General features: G+C 34.7%; 1 non-coding gene across 1 annotated transcript; it reads left to right on the forward strand.

Moving 5' to 3' along the window:
* The first annotated feature begins 7,570 nt into the window (after positions 1-7,570).
* LOC118348551 lies at positions 7,571-7,677 on the forward strand. Its single transcript, XR_004801629.1, has one exon. It is a non-coding gene; the product is annotated as a small nucleolar RNA R71 (small nucleolar RNA).
* The last annotated feature ends 15,357 nt before the right edge of the window (positions 7,678-23,034 follow it).

The raw sequence follows: 23,034 nt of genomic DNA on the forward strand, positions 1-23,034 counted from the left end.
GCTCCAATTAATAACTCCATATCTCTATGTGAATTTAACTAAATAGAAACTCATTAAGTTTCTTGGAGTTTTCTTGAAAATCACACTAACCGCAGTAAAGTATCTCTACTTTCACTCAACTAATGTTCTTTAATCCTAGAGCTATAATCACAATTCACCTCTCGGTCTCATTGCAATCCAATTGATCGAGCTAGTTAGCTAGAAAATTTCAAGCATTAAGAATAAGGAATAAACACTCAATCATGGAAATACTAAAAATTAAATAACTTAGAATATAAATTGTGTATTCAATGCTAGGCTACATCAAAACTCTAGAAACTAAAATTAGTTCATAATAAAATTGCGAAGAATAACAATAATGTTCTTCGTTGGAGTTGGAGTTGGAGTTGGTTGAAGAAGCATGTAGCTCTCGCTTCTGCCTTCCAGATCTGCCTCCTCAAAAGAATACTAGACTCTCTAACGCAAACTCTAAAAAATCGACTCTCAAGCAGAAATAAAAAGATGAACGATCCTGAAGTTTATCCCACAATCCCAGACTAAATAGATGTAAAAAAATGCCAATTTGGAAACAAGATAATGTAGCTCTAATCTAACCTAAAAATCTGGAAAATAGTTTCTAAAGACAAATATTAACATAGAAGAACAAAAAATATCCCAAGAATATCGGATTTATCAAAAACAGAAGATTCAGTGATATTCGGCTTGATATGCGGACGGGAGGATTAGGTAGTCAGCAGATTGAGTACGGAACTCAGGAGGATCCCATCGGGTAGACGGAACTCAGCAGATTGGCGCCAAGATGACTATTGCACGGGCGCGGAGATCACTCCTCACCTACCGAGTGTAAATACTCCCGACTGCTTTTTCTAGTTGTTGCCCATGATGTCGTTTAGGTTGGTCTTTTTCAGTTGGTCGTTTAGACTAGTCGCCCAATCTACCCGCTTAGGGACTTGTCGCCAAGTCTTCACGCCTTTGGGTACGAATCTCCTTGCCTATCGAGAGGTAAGCCTTCTCGCCTCTGGGAGCGAGAATCTCTTTGCTGCCTCTCATCAGTCTAAATCCTTAGTCCCTTCTTGTGTATCAAAATGCTCTCATTTTGTACTAAATCTTCTCATTCCTTTAAATCCAAGAAAATAAATAAAAATATGTAGAAATAAAATAAAATCAATAGGATTGAAGGAAAAATGACACTTTTCATAATTAAAAAAGTGATAAAAATCACATAAAAATAACACTTATCAGATACCCCCAAACTTAAGCTTTGCTCACCCTCAGACAAAGAAGAAGAGGAAGACAATTAAAACTAGTATTGGTTTGATTCATAAAATTTATTGCCTCAGAGATTGCCTAAATTTTATAATTCAAAGGAATCATTCACAATCAACCAAGTCCAAGAGTTAATTCAAAACTCAAATCTAGCGCATTATCCATCCCCACATTCATGCACACCTCTTGTTTCACTTCACCATTAGCTCCCCAGATAGTGTTAGGTAAACAAGCAAATAAGTAATGGATCTCCAAACACTCCATAGGCTTGCTTTCAAATCACTCTCCACTAATGTAGAACAGAAACTATCACCAGGGATCAAAAGGTCCTTATTAAGCTTGTAATGTAAGGCTAGGGTAAAGGCTACAAAGAAAATGTATGATTCAAACAAATGAAGAGAACTTAAGTTTGAACACTAACAGAATAAATAGAGCATTCTCACAAACACCTATTCTCAGTCATTGTAAGTCTCTCAACATACCTCTCTTTATTGTACTTTCAAGTATCTCTCTCTTTACCCCTTTAGTCAATAGGTCAGACATTTTTTTTTTTTTTGTGTGGAAATATTCTATACTTTTTCAACTATCTTTTTGGATGACTCTCGTCGGCCTTTTCTTATTGGCTACACAGTAGACAAGTTGACTTTTCACACCCCCAAACTTATGATTTTGATAATATTGCTATAATTACTTTATTTGTAGACCTTCCACCTCTCTTGCTCTTGTGAGTCTGTTACTTTGTGTAAATCTAGTTCTCTTGAAAGGTAAGAAAATCAGTATTTAAGCTCAATTAGGGTAGGGAATATGAGGTTTACAAGAAAGAAAAATATAAAGCCAAGATATATTTCAATAAAGCTCAAAGGGGCGGCTAAAAATAAAGAGAATAAACAGGAAAGCATGAAAGACTCAATCGGTCCAAAAAATACCTTAATCATTTCCTTTGTAATATTATGTCTAGGAGTTCACCTCGAGTGTAATCAAACGAGTTCTAGAGTAAGTTTAGACCATATAAATTCATAAAATTCACATAAAATTTCTCTAGGTACTCAAAACAATTAATGATCATAAGAAGCATTCATCGAACGTAGAAAATATCAAATTAAGTAAGATCAAGTAAAGAATTAACAACTAGACTTAAGCAATAAGAATTTTTTCAAAAAATTATAATCAGTTTCAATCATATTCTTATTATAGACTTTTTATTCATCAAACCATACTGTTTTTATCATCATCATCATCATCATCATCATCATTATTATTATTATTATTATTATTATTATTATTATTATTATTATTATATATATTTTTGAAAATAATATCCTTTCCCCCGAAACTTAAATATCACATTTTCCTCAACGGGAAAAAGGAAGAGAAACTAAAGTAGAGAATGAGAGAAGGTAAGAGATGCTCCCCTGATTTTGTCTAGTTCTGTCATTTGAATATTTTCCTTGAAGGCGCAGCCGTGTGGTTCTTGGAGATCTCCTCGCCTCTTCGTTCTTGCAAAATGAAAGAAAATGAATAATATTAAGCAAAAATAAAAATTAATAAAATAAAAACTTGGATTGCCTCCCAAAAGCGCTTTATTTAAAATCTATAGCTAGACATTGTCCTCTCATCATTTATTACTGGCGAGATAGATGGCACACTTTTTCGAGTTAAAGTCTCCATCCATATAGGGTTTTAATCTCTGTCCATTTACTTTAAATGTGCATTTTGTCTCATGACGGACTTCAACCGCCCCATAGGGAAAAACGCGGGTCACCACAAACGGTCCCGACCACCGAGAGCATAGCTTTCTTGGGAAGAGTCGAAGTCTTGAGTTAAATAATAGAACTTTCTGCCCGACTTCCAATTTTCTTATCAGAATATGCTTAACGTGCCATCTTTTAGTTTTATCTTTGTAAATCAGAGCATTCTCATAAACATCATTGAGAAACTCATCCATCTCATTGATGTGTAGTATTCTCTTCTCGCCAGCCGCTTGTAAATCAAATTTCAGTGTCCTTGTCGCCCAATAAGCTCTGTGTTCTAGCTCCATAGATAGATGGCAGGCTTTTCCATAAATGAGTCGATAAGGTGACATCCCGATCGGTATTTGAATGTTTTTCGATAGGCCCATAGTGCTTCATATAACCTTCTCGCCCAGTCTGTTCGAGAGACACTCACGGTCTTCTCTAGTATGCGCTTCAGCTCCCGATTAGACACATCGACCTGGCCACCCGTTTGAGGATGGTATGGTGTCGCCACATGATGGGTAACTCCATACTTAGTCAGTAGCGCTTTAAATTAGCAATTGCAAAAATGCTTTCCGTCATCATTGATTATGGCCCTCTGAGTGTCAAATATGGAAAAAAATGTTCTTCCGCTGGAAATTTACCATGACCCTCACATCGTTCGTTGGTAGGGCATTTGCTTCCACCCATTTGGAGACATAATCTACAGCCATCAAAATAAATTTATTAGAAAATGAGGATGGAAAAGGACCTATGAAATCTATCCCCCAAATATCAAATAATTCAATCACTAAAATATTGTTTAAGAGCATCTCATGTTTCGAACAAATGTTGCCAACTCGTTGACAATGATCACATAAATTGACAAAATTAAAAGAGTTTTTAAAAATAGTCGGCCAATAGAAGCCACCTTGTAACGCTTTTGCCGCTGTTTTTGCTCTTTCAAAGTGGCCACCTACCTCCAATGAGTGGCAGTGTCTGAGTATGCTCGCCATCTCCTCCTCGGGCACACATCTCCTGATTATCTGGTCTGTACAATGCTTGTATATAAAAGGTTCCTCCCAAAAATAGTATTTTAAGTTTTACAAAAACTTATTCTTTTGTTGATATGTCATCTCAGGCGGTAGAATTTTGGACACCAAATAATTTACCCTGTCTGCATACCATGGAACGACTTGGACAACCATTAACTGCTTGTCGGGGAAAATCTCATTAATCGGGAATCTCTCCTTGGCAACTGCCTCTTTAAGCTCACTGAGAGATAAGTGGTCGGCCACTACATTCTCGGTACCTTTCTTATCTCTTGTTTCCAAATCGAACTCTTGTAGTAGTAGAATCCATCGTAACAGTTTTGGTTTAGCATCCCTCTTCGATAGCAAGTATTTAAGAGCCGAGTGATCGGTGTAGAAGACCACCTTTGAACCTATCAAATAAGAACGATATTTGTCAAAGGCAAACACAACTGCTAACAATTCATTTTCAGTTGAGCTTCTGTTAAGGTCCGACTTGCATAATAAATAACATGAAAAAATTTATCTTTTCTCTGCCCCAAAACAGCTCCTATAGCATAATCGCTAGCATCACACATTAATTCAAAAGGTAAATTCCAATCCGCTGATAAAATGATAGGTGCTGAAATTAATTTCTTTTTCAATGTTTCAAAAGCATGCAAGCATTTAACAGAAAATTCAAATCGAGTATGTTTAATCAATAGAGTGCAGAGAGGTTTAGTAATTTGGAAAAAATCTTTAATAAACCGGCGATAGAACTCGGCGTGACCCAAGAAGCTCCTGACGCCTTTCACATTGGCCGGTGGTGGGAGTTTGTCAATAACTTCTATCTTTGCTCGATTGACCTCAATTCTCTTGAAGGAAATGCGGTGGCCGAGTACTATTCCCTCGACCATGGAGTGACATTTTTCCCAATTTAAAACAAGATTTGTCTCCTTACATCTCTGCAAAACCAAAGATAAATTATATAAGCAGTTATCAAAAGAGTGACCAAAAACCAAGAAGTCATCCATGAAGACTTCTAGAAAATTTTCCACCATGTTCGATAAAATGGACATCAGGCATCTTTGAAAAGTGGCTAGCGCATTGGAAAGGCCAAAAGGCAAGCGCCTGTATGCAAAAGTGCCCTAAGGATAGGTAAAAGTGGTCTTCTCCTAATCATTGGGTGCAATGGCTATTTGATTGTACTCCGAATATCCATCTAGAAAACAGTAGTAAGCGTGGCCGGCAAGTCTTTCTAGCATTTGATCAATAAACGGTAAGGGAAAATGGTCTTCCTGAGTTGCATCATTCAGTCTTCGATAGTCCATGCATACTCGCCATGTCGTGACCGTCCTCGTTGGTATGCGTTCATTGTTGTCATTTTTTTATCACGCTTATCCCTCCTTTCAATGGAACGACTTACACTGGACTTACTCATGCACTATCTGAGATTGGATAAATGATCTCGACATCTAAAAGCTTTAATACCTCTTTATGCACCACTTCTTGCATTGATGGATTCAATCTCCTCTAGGGTTGGACGATTAGATTAAAATTATCCTCTATTAAAATCTTGTGCATGCAAATTGAAGGACTAATTCCTTTGATGTCCAAGATGGTCCAACCCAAAGCCTTTTTGTGCTCCCACAAGACTCTCAACAACTTTTCTTCCTCTATATCTCTCAATAAACTGTTAATAATAACTAGAAAAGTAAAGTCCTGGCCCAAGAAAGCGTACCTTAAATTTGATGGAAGTGGCTTGCGTTCAGACTTGGGTGATGTCGGCTGAGATGAGTGTAGCTCTTTCACTTTAAGTTTTATTGAAGGAGAAAGGAATGGTGTAGCTTCCAAATATTTCTCACACTTCCTAACCTCTTCATCTTTGGATTCAATAGATGTAAAGTGAGTAAGACATACCTCAAGTGGTAGTTTTGGAAATTCAGCTCCATAAGTTTCGTCATCCTTGACCATGTCTCGGTCACTTATTTGAAAGCAAGAATGTACCTTGGAAGGGAATTCCATAGATTTAAATACATGAAAAGTGACCTGCTCCTCGCCGACCCTCAAAACGAGTTTCCCTTTCTGGACATCAATTAATGTTCTCCCCGTCACCAGAAACGTCGGCCCAATATCAAAGGAATCTCCTCGTCTTCCTCCATATCAAGTACAATGAAATCGGAGGAGAAGATGAACTTATCAACTTTCACCAGAACGTCCTCAATGAGTCCTCTCCGATATTTGATAGATCTGTCTGCCAACTCTAGAGATATGGTGGTCGGCTTTACTTCTTCATGACCCAGTTTCCTGAAAATAGAGAGAGGCATTAGATTAATACTTGCCCCTAAGTCACATAAACCTTTTTCAAAATAGGAATTTCCTATAGTGCAAGGGATCGTGAAACTCCCCGCATCTTTCAACTTAGGTGGCAACTTCTTTTGTAAAATTGCACTGCTCTCCTCCGTCAGCATCACAGTCTCATGCTCCTCCAACTTCCGCTTGTTTGATAATATATCCTTAAAAAATTTTGCATATTTAGGCATTTGCTCTAAGGCTTCAATGAGAGGAATATTAATATGCAATTTCTTAAATATACTTAGAAATTTAGAGAATTGATTATCAATTTTATTTTTCTTTAATCTTTGCGGAAAATGAATTGGTGGATCATAAATTGAAAGAGAATAAGTTTCAGCAGTAAACTCCCTGGATTTCTTAGATTTTGCATCCCCTTTATTCTCTCTAATCTTCTCAAATTGCTGGTCGGTCGCCTCCTTATCGGTTTTTTTCACCTCGTCCTCAGTTTCCTTCTTCTCGATCTTCACATTTTCGACTTCTGCATCTCGATCGGTACTTACTGTTTGTGGTTGGTCATATGTCTGCCCACTTTGCAATGTTATGGCTTTGACATGCTCTTTTGGATTGGTTACAATGTTGCTTGGTAAAGTCCCCACTGTCCTTTTAGTTCGCATGTTGGAGAGCTGATCGATTGTGGATGGATGCTGCGTTTGTTTGGATCACCATTTCAGTCTTTTGCATGTACTGCATAAACATATCCTCAAGTGCTGGCTTCTTCTCTTGCTGTGGAAACTGATGAGGTGGTCTTACCGGCCTTTGGTTATTGCTCCATAAAAAGTTAGGTTGATTTCTCCATCAGGGATTGAACGTGTTTGAATATGGATTGTTTTGACGTTGGAAATTGGATACGTAGTAGGGTTGTTCTTGGCTCGGTTGGACAAAAGGATTCCCCACTTGGCAATCAACACTTGTATGATTTCCTGCGCAATGATCAGAAACAACAATTGTTTGAATAGCATTAACGTTCATCTTACCTAATTGTTGTGAAAGATTTGCCATCTATGCTGCTAGTGTGGTAATATAATCAAGTTCGAAAACTCTAGCCGCCTTTCTTGGCATTGCTCTCTCGCAAACCACTGATAGTTGTTGGACGCCAGTTCTTCTAGAAGTTCATATGCGGCTCCATGGGTCTTACTCACTAATGCTCCCCCCGCGGCTGCATCAACCATAGATCAGTTTGTGGGTCCTAGACCATTGTAAAATGTCTCTACTTGAAGCCAGGCGAGGAGGTCGTGATGTGGACACTTGCGCAATACGTCTTTGTATCTCTCCCACGCCTCATACAATGATTCACCCTCAAATTGGGCAAAGGTAGTAATATCATTCCTTAATTTCGTTGTCTTGGCCGGAGGGAAACACTTTGCTAAGAATTTTTGTGCCAACTCCCAGGTGGTGATGATGCCGGGCAGCAAAGAATTCAACCAAGCTTTTGCTTTTTCCCTATGTGAAAAAGGGAAAAGTTTCAATCGGACTGCATCATCTATCACTTCGTTGTGTTTAAAAGTATCACAAATTTTCAGGAAATTTGCATTACTGGCATTAGGATCCTCTTGTGACAGCTCCCCAAACTGGACGGTTTGTTGGATCATTTGAATGATGGCCAGCTTGATTTTGAAATTATTGGCATGTATAGCTGGTCACCCCATTGATCGAGGGCGTCGCATAGTCTCTTAGCACCTTATGCTCCTGGTCGGCCATATTAACTTCATAGGCGGCAAACTCTTTCTTTTTCTCTTTAATGATCCGATGTAAGGTCTTCTCAATCTCGGGATTGAAAAGCGTATACTCTAATGATCTGGATCGGCGCTTGCACTTCTGAATCCTGAAAAATAAAAAATCAAACCGAGATCAAATTAAATCTTTTTTTTTTAAATAAATAAAATAAAATCCAAAGTAGTAAACATCTAGCTGATATCAATATCAATAACAAATCATTATTCCACGGTAACGGCGCCAAAAACTTGTTTGAGTAAAATATATCTGCAAGTGCATAGAATCGAAACAAGTAGTAAAGTGTTTTAAACTAAAAGGATATCGAACCCACAGGGAATAATGATGCTATTGAGTATTGAAATTGACTAAATTAATTACTATTTAGAAAATCGAGAATTGGAGAAAGAGTTATCTAAAATGAACTAAATAAAAGAGCATCAAAACTAAGAATTTAAAGGTATAAGAATAGATCTAGAGCGTTTGATTTCACCTATCAAATCCCACACAATTTAGTCCTCATTGTCGTAGAATTCCAATTATCCCGTATTGATGATACAAATCCCTTAATTATTCAATATTTTCTCTCAAACAATATAAAAAATATCTCTAATTAATAACTCCATATTTTTATGTGAATTTAACGAATTAGAAACTCATTAAGTTCTTTGGATAATAGCTTCTAAAGATAAATATTAACATAGAAGGAAAAAAAATATCCCAAAAATATCGGATTTATAAAAAATGGAAGATTCAGTGATATCCGACTTGATATGAGGAAATCAGGAGGATTTGATAGTCAGCAGATTGAGTACGAAACTCGGGAGGATCCTATTGGGTAGATGCCGCGTGCACTGAATATAATTGGGGTGGAGATCACAAATGAACGGGCATGGAGATCACTGATGAACGGGCATGGAGATCACTCCTAGCCTACGGAGTGGAAATACTCTTGACCGCTCTTTCTAGTTGTTGCCATGATGTCATTTAGATTGGTCTTTTTAAGTTGGTCGTTTAGACTAGTCGCCCAATCTACCCTCTTTTAGCCTTGTCGCCAAGTCTTCACGCATTTGGGTGCGAATCTCCTTGCCTACCAAAAGGTAAGCCTTCTCGCCTTTAGGCGCGAGAAATCTCTTTGAGGCCTCTCATCGGTCTGAATCCTTGGTCCTTTCTTGTGTACCAAAATGCTATCATTTTGCACTAAATCTTCTCATTCCTTCAAATTCAAGAAAGTAAATAAAAATATGAAGAAATAAACTAAAATCAATAGGATTGAAGGGAAAATGACACTTTTCATAATTAAAAGAATGATAACATCACATAAAAATAACACTTATCAATGTGCAGGTGCACGGTGTTAGTGATTCGGGAGGTGCATGTGCGTGCACATAGTATATTTAAGTGTAGAGTACTAGCCCATGTTCTCCCCCCTCTTTTTGCATAGTGCACTTAAAGTGGACTGAGCACTTGCAGCTCAAGTGGCCAAGGAACTGGTTTTCTGGGCTTATATGTTGGGCGCATAAAAAACACTTAAATGCATAGTGAATTTAACCACATGGGCGAGGAAAGGTTCACTCGCTCACTTTTTACAATAGTGTTGATCATAAAAATAAAAGTTGAAAGGCCGAGAATACTTATTTGGAAAAATTTTATCCGCTCGCTTGGAGATTATTTCGCACGCTGGAAAGTTGTCATTCTCCCACTTCTGATGTAGAAAGTAATCGTATCTCACAGACGGTGCCAACTGCTAATGTCAAAAAATTGCACAACTGGTCGGAAGAGGAGAAAGAGTCATTACCGGCCCACTGCTACGGTATGGGCCTCAATCAGTGTGGTTTGGTGCCCCCAACAGCAATCCAGTGTGAATATATGACATCCGTACGTACATCCATGTCACTGAACAGGAAATAAATGTCCGAAAAATAAAAGAGATAGAGACACACAGATTTACATGGTTCGACATAATGTCTACGTCCATGGGTCATTTGGGGGGTGGGATCCACTATAATATGATTGTTTTACAAGATCTCTTGGTCTTTAATCCTCCCTATAAAATGGAGATCAGACATCTATCTTCTGGCGGAGATCTTCCCTCTAGAGCTCATGTCGCTCAGTTGGAGAAGCTGAAGGAGAAGTCGAAGTAGCCGTCTGGTCCCCCTCATTTATCCTCTGTCCCTCATTTATTTATGTTACATCTCCTCTCCTTTACATCACATCTGTTATTTTCCCTCTTGACACCCTTCTTTTCCCCAACCTCTTGTTCCCTCCTTCCTTCTCTCTTTCTTCCCTCCCGATGAGACCCCCAATCTTGGGCTGGGCTTGGAATTCCACTTTGGGTTTGAGATATTTTATCCCCTCCAAGAGTCAATAGTAGATAAATCACTACTAGCAAGGAGAATATCATTGACATAAACCAATAAAGCCACAAATTTATTGCCTTCGTTTTTAGTGACTAATGACTAATCTTAATTGGATTGTGAGAATCCAATATAAAGTAAAGTTGATGTAAATTTTAAATGCAACTGCATAGAGGCTTGTTTCAATCCATATAAGGAATTATGTAGTTGACATACTCTTGCATCTCCCTTACTAAGATAACCAAGAGCTACTTTCATGTAAACTTCTTTATCTAAATCTGCATATAAGAAGGCGTTATTGACATCTATATGGAAAATATGGCAATTATGAATAGCAGCAAGAGACAAAATACATTTGACTGTGACCATTTTTGCAACAAGTGAGAAAGTTTGAAAAATGTCTAGACTTTCCCTTTGAGTTTATCCGCTGGCAACAAGTCTTACCTTATATCATCATTGTATTTGATTTTATAGAACCATTTACAATCTATAGGAGTTTTGTTTGGAGGAATTGTTGTAAGAACCCCCAGTGTTATTAGATTCTAGTGCAAATAGTTTTATAGACATAACATCTCGCCAATGAGAATGCTTAACAATTTGGTGATAAAAACTAAGTTCTAGATTAGAGGGTATAGCTACAATAAATGCTTTATGTGATGAAGACTATTTAGAGTAAGATAGTACATCATAAATACTGTATTTGTTACCTAGACAGAAAGCAAGACCTCCAGAAGATGTGGGAGAAATAGACGCAGCTAAATTACTATCCTATTTGACAGCCCATCAAATTGTGCCTTGTAAGCATCCACATAAGAAGTTTGTTTAAGTTGATTCAATGTCTTCACACGTTCATGATATGTTGTTAGCCAAAATCTAATCTGTAGGGCTTCATAAATGAATCACAACCTATAAACTGAACACAATCTAAGGCGTCTTGATATCAAACCAAAGCCTCCCCTTTGATATGATGAGAAGCCATTAAAAGCCCTGGTTGGAATGTGTTTGATGAAACTCAAAACTAGTAGGTACGTTTGGATTCCAAACCCATATAAACTCATCTCAACTCATTTTATCTAATCGTTACAATTTTTTCAAATTTCAACACAAAATATAATAAAAAATTCAACTTTTTCAAATCCCAAAATAATAATAATAATATTAAAAAATAATATTCTAACAATATTTTATTTAATTTTTAACTTTCATCTCAACTCAGTTTAACATCCAAATGCAGCCTAAGTAGCCTTAAAAATCTGTCTAGTAGGATTGTTCCCATCGAAGTGGGGAAAACGTAGGCACAACCCCTTGGTATAAAACCCCTCTCCTCGTTTCCCACTACTCTAGGTTCCTGCGCCTCATCTTAAACAGAATTAACTTGTCTACACTCAACTAAAGATCGGATCATATCTTTATTAAGCTGCAGGCGGTGCTTTAGGAACATGAAATAAAGGCACGAAAGGGGAACTTGAGACAAGAATCTAGAGATGCTTGCCTATTGTCATTGTGTGTCCTACTTGACATTAACTTAAAAGAAAAACTCTATTTTCAAGCCGATGTGTAGAACACATCTAGTAAAGTCCTTAGTGACATAATTTTATTTTGAATATAAATTTTAAAATTAATTTGAATCTTACAAATCAAATCTTAACATTTAAGTGGTGTAGATGGTCATATACTCTATAACTGGCTTGAGATCAACAAAATAATACTTAACTTAAATTTTAAAAATGAGTGGTAATTTAACATAGTATTTGTTAATGCATTTTGCGGCCCTTAGCAATGTTTTAGACCTAAACAAACATGACAATTCCAACTAAGCAACTCAGACTCTGATGACAAATATTTTCTGCAGAATAAAAAAAAATGTTATATTTTCCTATCCTTTTTATTTGGAAAATATAAACAAAAATGACAAAGAAGAAATTGGAACAAATTATATGCATGCTACAAAATATTATACTAGCTAAACAAACCTAAAAATATTCCTCGTTTTCAAAATCTAAATATACACAAAAAATGTTAGAAGCATAGAATTACTTTGACAATTTTTTACCTCAAAATAATAATAATAATAATAATAATAATAATAATAATAATAATAATAATAATTACAACCTAAAATGGGAAATTTAAGCAATCAAATATATAAGTTGCAACCTAAAATGGAAAATTTTATTTTCCTGATATAAGGAAAGTGATCAAGTAGATGATGTTGTAGATAGGGGTGTGCATGTGACCCGAGCACCCGTTGGGCCCGATTAGGCTGACCCGAACCGATCCGAATTTTATCGGGTATTACTTGAGCGGGTCACTAACCCGACTAAATAACAGGTTTGTTAATCAGTGTCAACCCGTCCGAGAGTATAAAAGCATACTGATTACTGATTCCTCAAACCCTAGTTTTGGATTTGCTATGCAGAGAAGAGGAGAAGAGAAAAACACAAAAATCCAACCAGAGATTGGAACAAAAGAAAATCCAAGTACAAGTTGGATTCATAAAAATATTCTCGATCAGCTTTTTTCACAATAAGATTTGTCATTTTGATTTTTGTTTTGAGAGTAAGTGGTGGTACTATTGGATCAGAAGGCCTTCGATATTCGGGAGGATCATGAAGATCACATAAAGAGAAGACATGAAATTTCAGCATTAAAGGCACTTACAGATGAGAAAGGAAGCAGTGATCGGAGTGGTCAAACTTGAAGGAATCACGCCAGGGGGCACTGGTGATGCCGGTCATCTCGAAGTCAATGGCAACAAAGTCGGTGGATCGAACTTTCCTCTCCTAGATTATTCAAACCAAAACCCACAAATTCCTAACAACTAAATCAAAAATTTCTTTAATACCTAGATCAAGGGGCTTAAGAACCGAATGGTCTAATGAGTACCTAGATCAAGGGGCCCAAGAACCGAATGGTCTAATGAGTACCCATTACCCAATACTCAAAATAGACCATATAGATTCCCAAGACACTTCTCTCTTCCTGTCCCGTGGTTTATGAAATATTTACGTTTCTGGAAGGTATGTGAAATATTTACGTTTAGCATCTTTCGAAAAGTAAAACGATATTGATTTTAATGGTCGGGTTATACGGGTTCGACCCGATTTGCTTTTGTTCGGGTAGGGCCGGTTGCTTTTTTTTCCGTAAAAATAAATAAATAAATAAACAAAAGACAGTCGGGTTGGGCAAAAACCCAACTGGAACAGACCAAGTTGCAGACCTTGTTGTAAGGCATCATAATTTCGAAGCGGGTTGCAAATACTTATATGTTGCGATGAAGATCGCCGTAAATAGACATTTGTGGTCAAAAAAATATTTTCAGCGATTTATGATAGCCATAAATAGTCTTTTATAAAATAAAAAAAAAATACTAGTAAAACAGTATGAGAGCCTTATACCTAAAACACAAAAATGTGAACAATATATTACGAATACACTAAGGCCATATATTAAAAATAAAATACTAGTAAAACAGTATCACATCCATATACCCTTACCTAAAATACATCAAGAATGTAAACAATATATTACAAATACACTAAGCCCATAGATTAAAAAACAATAAAAAAATAGTACAATAATTGAAATAGACCCGATAAATCTCAGCCAACCTCTCTATGGTATACTTTTTAACAAGCAGCTAGAGATTCAGATTGGGAATATATTGGAATACAAACAACAATTTATAGGTAGTTTGAAGAGAAAGGAAAAAACAAAAAAAAACAATTAAGCACAAGTATTAAACCATGGAAAAATGCACTAAATGAGTAAAGTAGCAAAAGGAAAAAATTTCAAGTAAAATACCAAATGCACTTGAGTAGAGCTGAAAGCAAAAATTTTCTATTGTAATTTAATACGTTAAATCTATTTTATAATAAAAATGAACATACCTAATAGACCGCATTAAACTATATTAACTTAGAAATTTTCTTGTATAAAATTTTCAAATGGATCAAGCATTTCCATGTTAAAATACTCATAGGTTTGAAAAAACCACCAATTTTGTAAATTTTGTCATTTTATTCTTTATATCAATTTTGTTGTTTTTTTGATAAGGTAAGGTGTCCGCTTTGAGACTATAAAAAAAATGATTTTTATTGCCTTTTATACTTCCATAATTTTCTTTGTTTCTTTCAGTTTCTAATTCTTTATTAAGTGTATTTATATCAAGTGTTTAATGGAGGACACATTTTAATGGAAAGGGTACATTAATTGCAATATTTGTTTGTCAGGTTAGGGAGTGATTGGCAAAATTGATAGTTTCAGGTGCTGACTGAAAATTGGCCGATGAGGGGATTAATTTATATGTTTCTTTATTTTTATTTCCCTCATTTGTTTGGTCTAGTGGGGAAGTAGGATTTAATTTTCATGTTTTTATCCAAACCGTATAAATATTTTGGACATAATAATTAAATCGGTAATAAATATTACTGAATCAATTTTACTTGTTAATCTCTCTTATGGTCTCGTTTGGTTACAAATAAGAGATAAGATAAAAATTGAATAAAATATTATTATAATATAATTTCTTAATATTATTTTTATTTTAAAATTTGAAAACATTGAATTGTTTATTTTATTTTATTTAAGAATTTTAAAAAATTATAATGATGAGATGAGATGAGATGAGATGAGAAGAACAAACCAAACTTAATCTTAATTTTGATCCTGAAATTTGTGGAATTATTTTCATTTCATATATAGCACAGCATTTACTGAATAATGTGAGAAATCCTTGTTCTCACCGTCGAGTTAAAATATATAGAACTTCACAAGCTGGAAATGTAAAATAAGTCAAGTAAGTACTCAAAGGTGATGTATTAGTACAAGATTTCTGTGCTCAATTTTGAGAGCCTGAAACAAATTAATTCGGAAAAATAGAGATCAGAAGCCGGAACTGGAAGCGAGAAACGACGGGAAAACTGATTGAAAAAGAACTTGATGATCAATTTCAAGATTAACAGCATTGGTTCTGACCTTTAGAAATGGGCATGATACAGGATGGAACAGAGAAAGATGGCAATTATAAAAAGCAGCACTCAAGAGTCGATGATCACGACTGTTCAACCCAAATCAACAAAAAAACATAGAAAAGTACAAGACAATTGAAGTACCCCCAGAAAGAATCCCATTCGGGAAACTGGAGCACATATCTTCAAGTTTCTTTGGGTCACAAACCCAGTACTGCTGCAACATTCACAGCAATTCCAAGGAGTACCAACATTGCATGCATGGCGAGAGTCACCGCACCAGACTTATCTACCATAGCAGCAACAGGAGGAGTACTCTCCCCAACGGGTTCCGGAGGTTTATAATCACTGAAAATATCAAGAGGAAGAAGCACTTTGTCCACTTGATAAACAGCCAGATTATTATCAGAATACAGAGTTGCCCCCACTGTGGCATTGACAACACCGGTGGAGAGATGCACTTCCCTATCCGAGGAGGTAACGTTTAGCGGGAACTGTCCGGCACTTGTGTCTCCAGCCTGGGTGGGCACAGGGTTGCTCAGAGTTTGGAAGTTTGTCAGAGTAACATAGGTGGCTAAGATATGGAACTGCAAAAATTGGACCTTTTGTAGGTCACTAAGTTTATTTATGGTCCCGGATCTGAGCTCCGAGAATGCCTTGTCGGGTGCAGCAAAAAAGGTATAACCAGTGTTTGATTTCGCGAGCTCCCCATTGAGTTGGTCGGCTACTCCGGTGTTCTTTAGGAGTCGGATTAGGACCTTGAAGTCGCCGGACTTATCCAGAATTTGAGTGATGTCAGGAGACTGGGCACAAGTAATGGTGCAGTGGAAGAGAAAAACATGTAGAAGCGAGAGGAAGAAGATGGCCTGTTTGGTCATCTTTGTAGATTTGTTTTGTGTGGAGGGATATGTTTTTCTTGGGAAAATTGGGAATGCAGGATTGCAGTTAGGAGTGTTTGACATGTTTGAGAGGGAGGAGAAGAGAGATTAAATGGAGGCTGGGAGAGAGTGAAGTTAGTTGAAATGGCTCAATAATTCTAGTTACAAATCCTTTTTTTGCAGCTGATAATTATCTGTCGTGGAGAGGTGGGGAGATGATTGGATAGAAAGGGATTTTGCTGTTTTAGCAACTAGTTTGCTTCGCAAGGCAGGAAAATAAGAGGGGAGATCTCAATTTGATGTGCCAGGGAAAATAATGATCAGCATCATTGCTTCCTTTCATATATCAATACGATTATGTAATCTTTTTATTAGGATTTGAATCATTTGGAGGTTTTGATCCAACTATCGATCGGTTTTTTTTACATGAGGGAGGGAGATTCGATCCTTAGTTCTCTTAATGAGAGATTAAGATGTTGTCAATTGATTCACAAGATCTTGGCGATCGAACTATCGGTTTTAGCGTGAGAGAAAATAGATAGATGAAGTGGTTCCCAATGCCTCAAGTGCACCAAACGTGTCCTAGTGCAATTACAATTTTCTTTTTCTTTTTCTTTCAAATATAAGACATCATTAAATATTTTATAAAAAAAAAATACTCTAATTTACTAATAATCACTTCCTTACCTCTTAAGAAAAAAAAAGTTAAAAAATAAAATAAAATACGAGAGAAGGCATTTGGGGGGCACAAATGGGAGTCATATTTTCCTTTATTTATCGATCTCTTTCCCATTCTAGGACCTAGATTTGGAGGATTTCCTTCCCTTTTATCATCCCTTAATTGATATTAAATAATTGAAAGTTTATGACGTTTCTAGCCTATCCAAAAATAGTTTAATATCATGTAAGAGAATAATGAAATGAGAGAATTGTTATGTGCATGAGAAAAAATCTTGTAAAAATAAATTCTAACGTGATTTTATATGATACGTTAGATATTTTTATAATAAAAATAATTTTATAATTTAATGATACGCCTTTAGTATCAGAGCCATTGGTGATTATATTGTTATATTTTATTTTACTATCTGTTTTATTGTTATTTTAATTGCTGTATTTTATATCTTAATTGCTGTTGAATATTTTAACATGGATTATTATTATGCTCATAATACTGGTTATCGTGATTTGTATGAATTGAAATGTACAGAATATAATTTAAGACTAGTGATTTATTGATTAATTTAAAATGCCTCCAATTATCTGATTTCCGTTGGTATAAAAATGTATTTCTAACTAAAGTTATGATCAGAAATGATTGCCAACAGCCATACTGGAAGGAAAAGTTCATAGCCGGACTTCCATATTACTTCGTCCAAAAAGACAACAACAAGAGATGAGATAAGATTATACATTAATGATGAGTAAATATCATATATATCAAAGCAGACCATCAGCAATAGAATATCTAGAAGCTGATTGCACCTTTTTAAGAAACGAGATTAAAAGTGTAAGAAATCATTTAACTATTCTTGCTTTATAAAAAAAAAAAAGTAAAAATCAGTGATACAGATTTTTACAAAGATAACCGATAACTAAAGAAGAATAAGTATATTAAGAAGCTTGTGTTGGTAAACCATGAAAAACCGATAGTCAGTCCATATATGCAGAAGGCTTTAAGGGTGGTCCCGGTGGTGTTCCCTCAAGTTCTTAATCTACTTATTCCTCCAGGTATGAAATAGATAATGAAATCTGTAATATTAATAGTAATGATAATAGGCGGTATAACCGGCCATATGCATGATAACAGATAGAGCAGGCGGTTTAACCGACCATATGCATGAAGAAATTAATAATATAAGAGAGATATAAAAAATAAACTTCTTCATTAAAAATATAATACTTACAAGGAGACTAATTCTCAAAGGAGTTGAAGGTTGAAGACATGGGGGAAAGGATTGAGTGAGAAGGACTGGACTGGACAGAGAGGCTTGAGCGAGAGAGGAAAGGATTTCAGATCAGGAATTCCGAATGCCCTTCTTACCTCGTGAACCCCTTTATATAGACACTTAAACAGTAAGTCTAATAATACATGAATAGTACCAGCCGACACTAAAAACAAGAACAATATCAGCCGACACTAAAGACAAACACAGTACATGACACGTAAACACAGTACAGCCGACACTAAAAACAAACACAGTACAGGACACGTAATCTTGTATAATCTTCTAGAGAGATAATATTCTTGACAATTTCCATCTGTCTTAATCGAAAAACAATAATCTTTTAGAGTCACATATTCTGAGGATCGTAATTTGCTAATTCAAGTTCAAATGGGTCTTGAGAATCCATCAGTTGCACTGGATGATAAGGTGAGTAATCTTGAGAGGGAGAGGTGGCTTGGTTACTTTGGGAGGCCTGTTGAGAAGGAGAGGCCCGATGAGCCGGTGATAATGCGGATTGCTGTAATGGAGATAATCTGGCCTGATGTTGTGCTTCTTCTTCATCGTCACTGTCTGATACTTGTGACATTGCTTCAACTAATTTTTTCAAATCTTTCTTGTTGGTAATGGATGCTAATTGTGCTTGAAATCTGCTTCTTTGGACTAGGACTTCTGGAGTTTTGGTGACTTTTGAAAACATTTTTAATACATGATCATAATTGTATTTTTCCCACCATTTGACCGAAACTTGACGGGCTAGAAACATAATGGTTTTGAGAGAGGGATGAGGTTTGATAACATATTCCCATTTCATAATCCAATTTAATTTTGTTTTGAGAAAAAAGAGCAGAAGTGGAGAACAATGGTTTAATGCTGGTGGATTGTCATTCTGTGAAATAAAATTTTGGAAACTTTCTTGAAGGGGAACAGGAAGGAGAAGAGTTTTAGGTCCGTAATATTCCCACCATAGTGAAAACCATCTCGGGAGTGTGGTGATTTCTTGTAATTTGTCAAAATGAAGGAACCATGAATGACGCAGGTTTTTATTTTGTTTTAGAAACATTTTTGTCCATGCTTACTGGTAATCATAGTAATCATAATAAGGGGGATCATAAGGATGAAAGAACTTTCTTGTTAAATAGGGATTTTTTCCCCATTGTTCCAGAGTAAGAACCTGTTTAATGATGACTTTTTGAAAAGCAATAATTGGTGATGCAGGTGGAGAAGGTTGAGTTTGTAGAGAACAAGGAATTTCAGAGAGAATAATTGAGTTGGTATCTACTAATATGAATTCATAAAAATGCTGAGTTTTCTTAATGTTTTGCGGAATATAATGCCAATCTGGTAAAAAGAAAGCATCAAGTAATTTATGGGGGTCAGACAGGTGTTGAATTTTGGATTCAATAGGAAAGACTGGATGCCAATGAGACTTGATGATAATAGGAGATGAAAAAGGTTGAGATAATAATGGAGGATTAATAATTTGGGAAGGAGAAGAGGAAGATGGAGAAACAGCTTTGGAATAGGTCGGTAATTTTGGGGCAGCTAATGGTGAAAATGGATTATAAGAGGGTCTAATATTTTGTGGTAATGACCCCAATACCATATATGGTCTTGGAGTTGCGGAGGGACAAGGTGAAGGATAAGGAGGAGATGGTGGCCTCGCATATGAAGATTTGGACTTTACTGTGGACTTTGAGGAAGACATGATTTTTCCTGTAAGAATTCTCGAGATAGAAAATCAGGAAGAGAATTAGATTCTCCTTTAATATGTTCAATATCAAAATCAAAAATACTTAATATAGCTTGCCATCTGGCAAATATTTGCTTAGCAGCCAGGTTTTTAACATCTTTGATCAAAACTTCCTTGGCTGATTTACAATCTATTCTAAGTAAAAACTTTTGATTCAGCAAATCATCTTGAAATTTAGAAATACATAATACAATAGTTAGAATTTCCTTTTTAATAGTACTATAATTCTTTTGGGCAGGATTCCAACATCCTGAATGGAATCGAACAATTTGTTCCGAATCAGTTGATAATTTCTGTTTCATAATTCCTTCATATCCAAGATCAAAGGCATCTATTTCAACAATTTTAAAGATATGCGGAGATGGAATTCCTAGACATGGTAATTTCTTAACATGAGCCTTAATTTGTCTTATAATATTAGTATGTTCATCTGTCCAAGGAGGTGGGTTCTTTTTTAATCTTTTAAATAATGGCTTACATAATAGTCTGAGAGATTGATAGAAGTCTGCGACATAATTGAGACTTCCTAAGAATCTCTGTAATTGGTTCTTATCTTTTATTTCATCTGAAAATTTATCGGCAAATTCTATAGCTCTGCTAATTGGTGTAATACTTCCTTGATAAATCTCATCTCCAAGGAATCTGATTTTATCTTGAAATAATTTTATTTTAGGTGATGAAACTACTAATCCATTTTGTTTGATGATTTGAACAAAAGTATTTAAATGTTTCCAATGTTGTTCAATAGATGAAGAAAATATTAATACATCATCTATATAAACTATTGAAAATTGAGTAAAATGGGTAAATATTTCATTCATAATATTTTGGAATTCACTAGGGGCATTTTTTAATCCAAATGGCATAATGTTCCATTCAAAATGTCCAAAAGGGATTGTAAATGTTGTTTTATATCGGTCTTTTTCAGCAATTTGAATTTGCCAAAATCCACTTTTCATATCAAATTTTGAAAATACTGTAGCATTATAAAGTCGAGATAATAAATCTTTTTTATTGGGAATTGGATATCTAATCCATTGTAATACTTTATTTAGTGGTTTATAATTGATGACTAGGCGAGGAACTCCTCTTTCTAATTCTGTCTGTTTCTTAACATAAAAGGCAGCACAACTCCATGGTGATTTACTTTTTCTTATTAATCCTTTTGATTTTAAATCATTTAATTCTTTTTTACAGTATTCTAATAATTCATTATTCATTTGGATAGGTCTAGCCTTGGTTGGAATTTTGTTTTCAGAAAAATTTTCTTCATAGGATAATTCAACTATATGTTATTTTCTGTTCCAGAAAGCATTAGGCAGGTTAGAGCATACCTCATTTTCAATTATAGTTTTAAAATTTTCAATTTTTGGGGTTAATAAAGGGTCTTTTGGTTTTTCCTAGATTCTTTTGTATTTTAATTATTGTTTTAAAAAACTTAACTAATTTTCTTTTGTTTTAATTCTATTTTGTGTTAAAAAATTAATTTCTTTGGTTAATGAGATTTCTTTTAAAGAGTTAATTTCTTTTGATACTGGAGGAAATAAAAATTTAAATTGGGTTTCCTGTCCAAGTATTCCTTCTTCCTTCTTCAGTTACAGAGAAAGAATAGAGTAGAGCAAGGAAATGATTTCCTAATATTACTTTAGTATTAATATTTTTTACTAAAATAAATGTTGTTTTAAAACAAATTCCATTATTACAAATGTGTGCATTGGATAGTTTATAATTTATGTTTAATTTTGTTCCATTAGCTTGGGATAATGTTTCTTTTGTCTTTTCAAAATATTTAGAGGGTATTATTCCTTCTTGTATACAATTTAAGTCTGCTCCTGTATCTAAGAGGGCAATTGTTGTAAAAAAAAATTCTTGGTTAATTGAAATTGTTACCTCAGTATACCATTTTTGAAAATTTATCATTTCAAGGATATTAATGAAGTTATCTGTTTCGTCTTTTATAGTTAATGTTGAGCATTCTCCTTGATTTTTGGCATGTTCTTTATTATGAAAATTATTTCCATTCTTCTCTATTTTTAATAGTATAATTTCTTGTAATAATTGTTCATTTGAAACTTCTAGTTTAAGATTTGATGTTTTTAAATTTTTAATCTCCTGCTTTATCTCATTAATTTCCTGTTGTATATCTTGTATCGTAATTTCCTTTTTGTTGGTTTTAAATCTTCCTATTATTTCTGAAAAATTATAAGGTGTAGCAGATGACATTGCTGAAGAATTTTGATTACTACAAGTATCTTTTAACTTTTCTAAGTAATTTTTTCTTTCCTGAGGGTTATTAATTTTATCTATTAATTCTAATATAATGTCTTCTTGCTTTGAAAGTACATTAATAGTTTTATTACAGATACAATTATCTTTATTTAGACAATTACAAATCTGTACTTCATCTTCTTCGAATTCATTATCAGAAGATTGTTCTGAAAAACTTGATTCTTTTAATTGATAGATTTCTTCTTCTTCTGAAAAACTATCTTCTTCCTCTTCGCTTGAGTGTATTATAAAAATATTTAATAATCTATCTTTTAATGCTTCAGATATATCTAATTCATTAATCTGTTGTTTGACTTTACAATTTGATTTATAATGTCCAACTTTTCCGCATTTATAACAAACAATTTATTTTTTTCTTTTTACTAGTCTTTTTAGGATTTTTTAGGGGTTTATTATATGTTTGTTTCTCTTTAATCTTTTTATAGGGTTTTTTGTATTTTCGTCTTTTATTAGAATAATTCTTGTAGACTTTTTTCCCTTTTCTATGTTTACTTGAAGGGGCTAATAATAGAGTATAACCAAATTGTTCACAAAATGTACCTAATTCTTTTCTAGCAAATTTCTTTTCTTTCTCCATTTGCTTTTTTAGTCTTAAATCATTGCACATAGTTAATGCAGTTCTATTAATTTTACTTATTATATTACCATATGTAAGATTAAGGAAATCAATAGTACCATCTAAGTTTATAAATTTAATTTTATAAAATACTTTTATAATTAAAATATTTTTCGATGACAAAAATTAGCATTTTTTGGAAAATGAATTTGAACAGAATGATAGGGCTTGC

Source organism: Juglans regia, chromosome 5 (genome assembly GCF_001411555.2).
Source record: "Juglans regia cultivar Chandler chromosome 5, Walnut 2.0, whole genome shotgun sequence".
NCBI classification, from domain to species: Eukaryota; Viridiplantae; Streptophyta; class Magnoliopsida; order Fagales; family Juglandaceae; genus Juglans; species Juglans regia.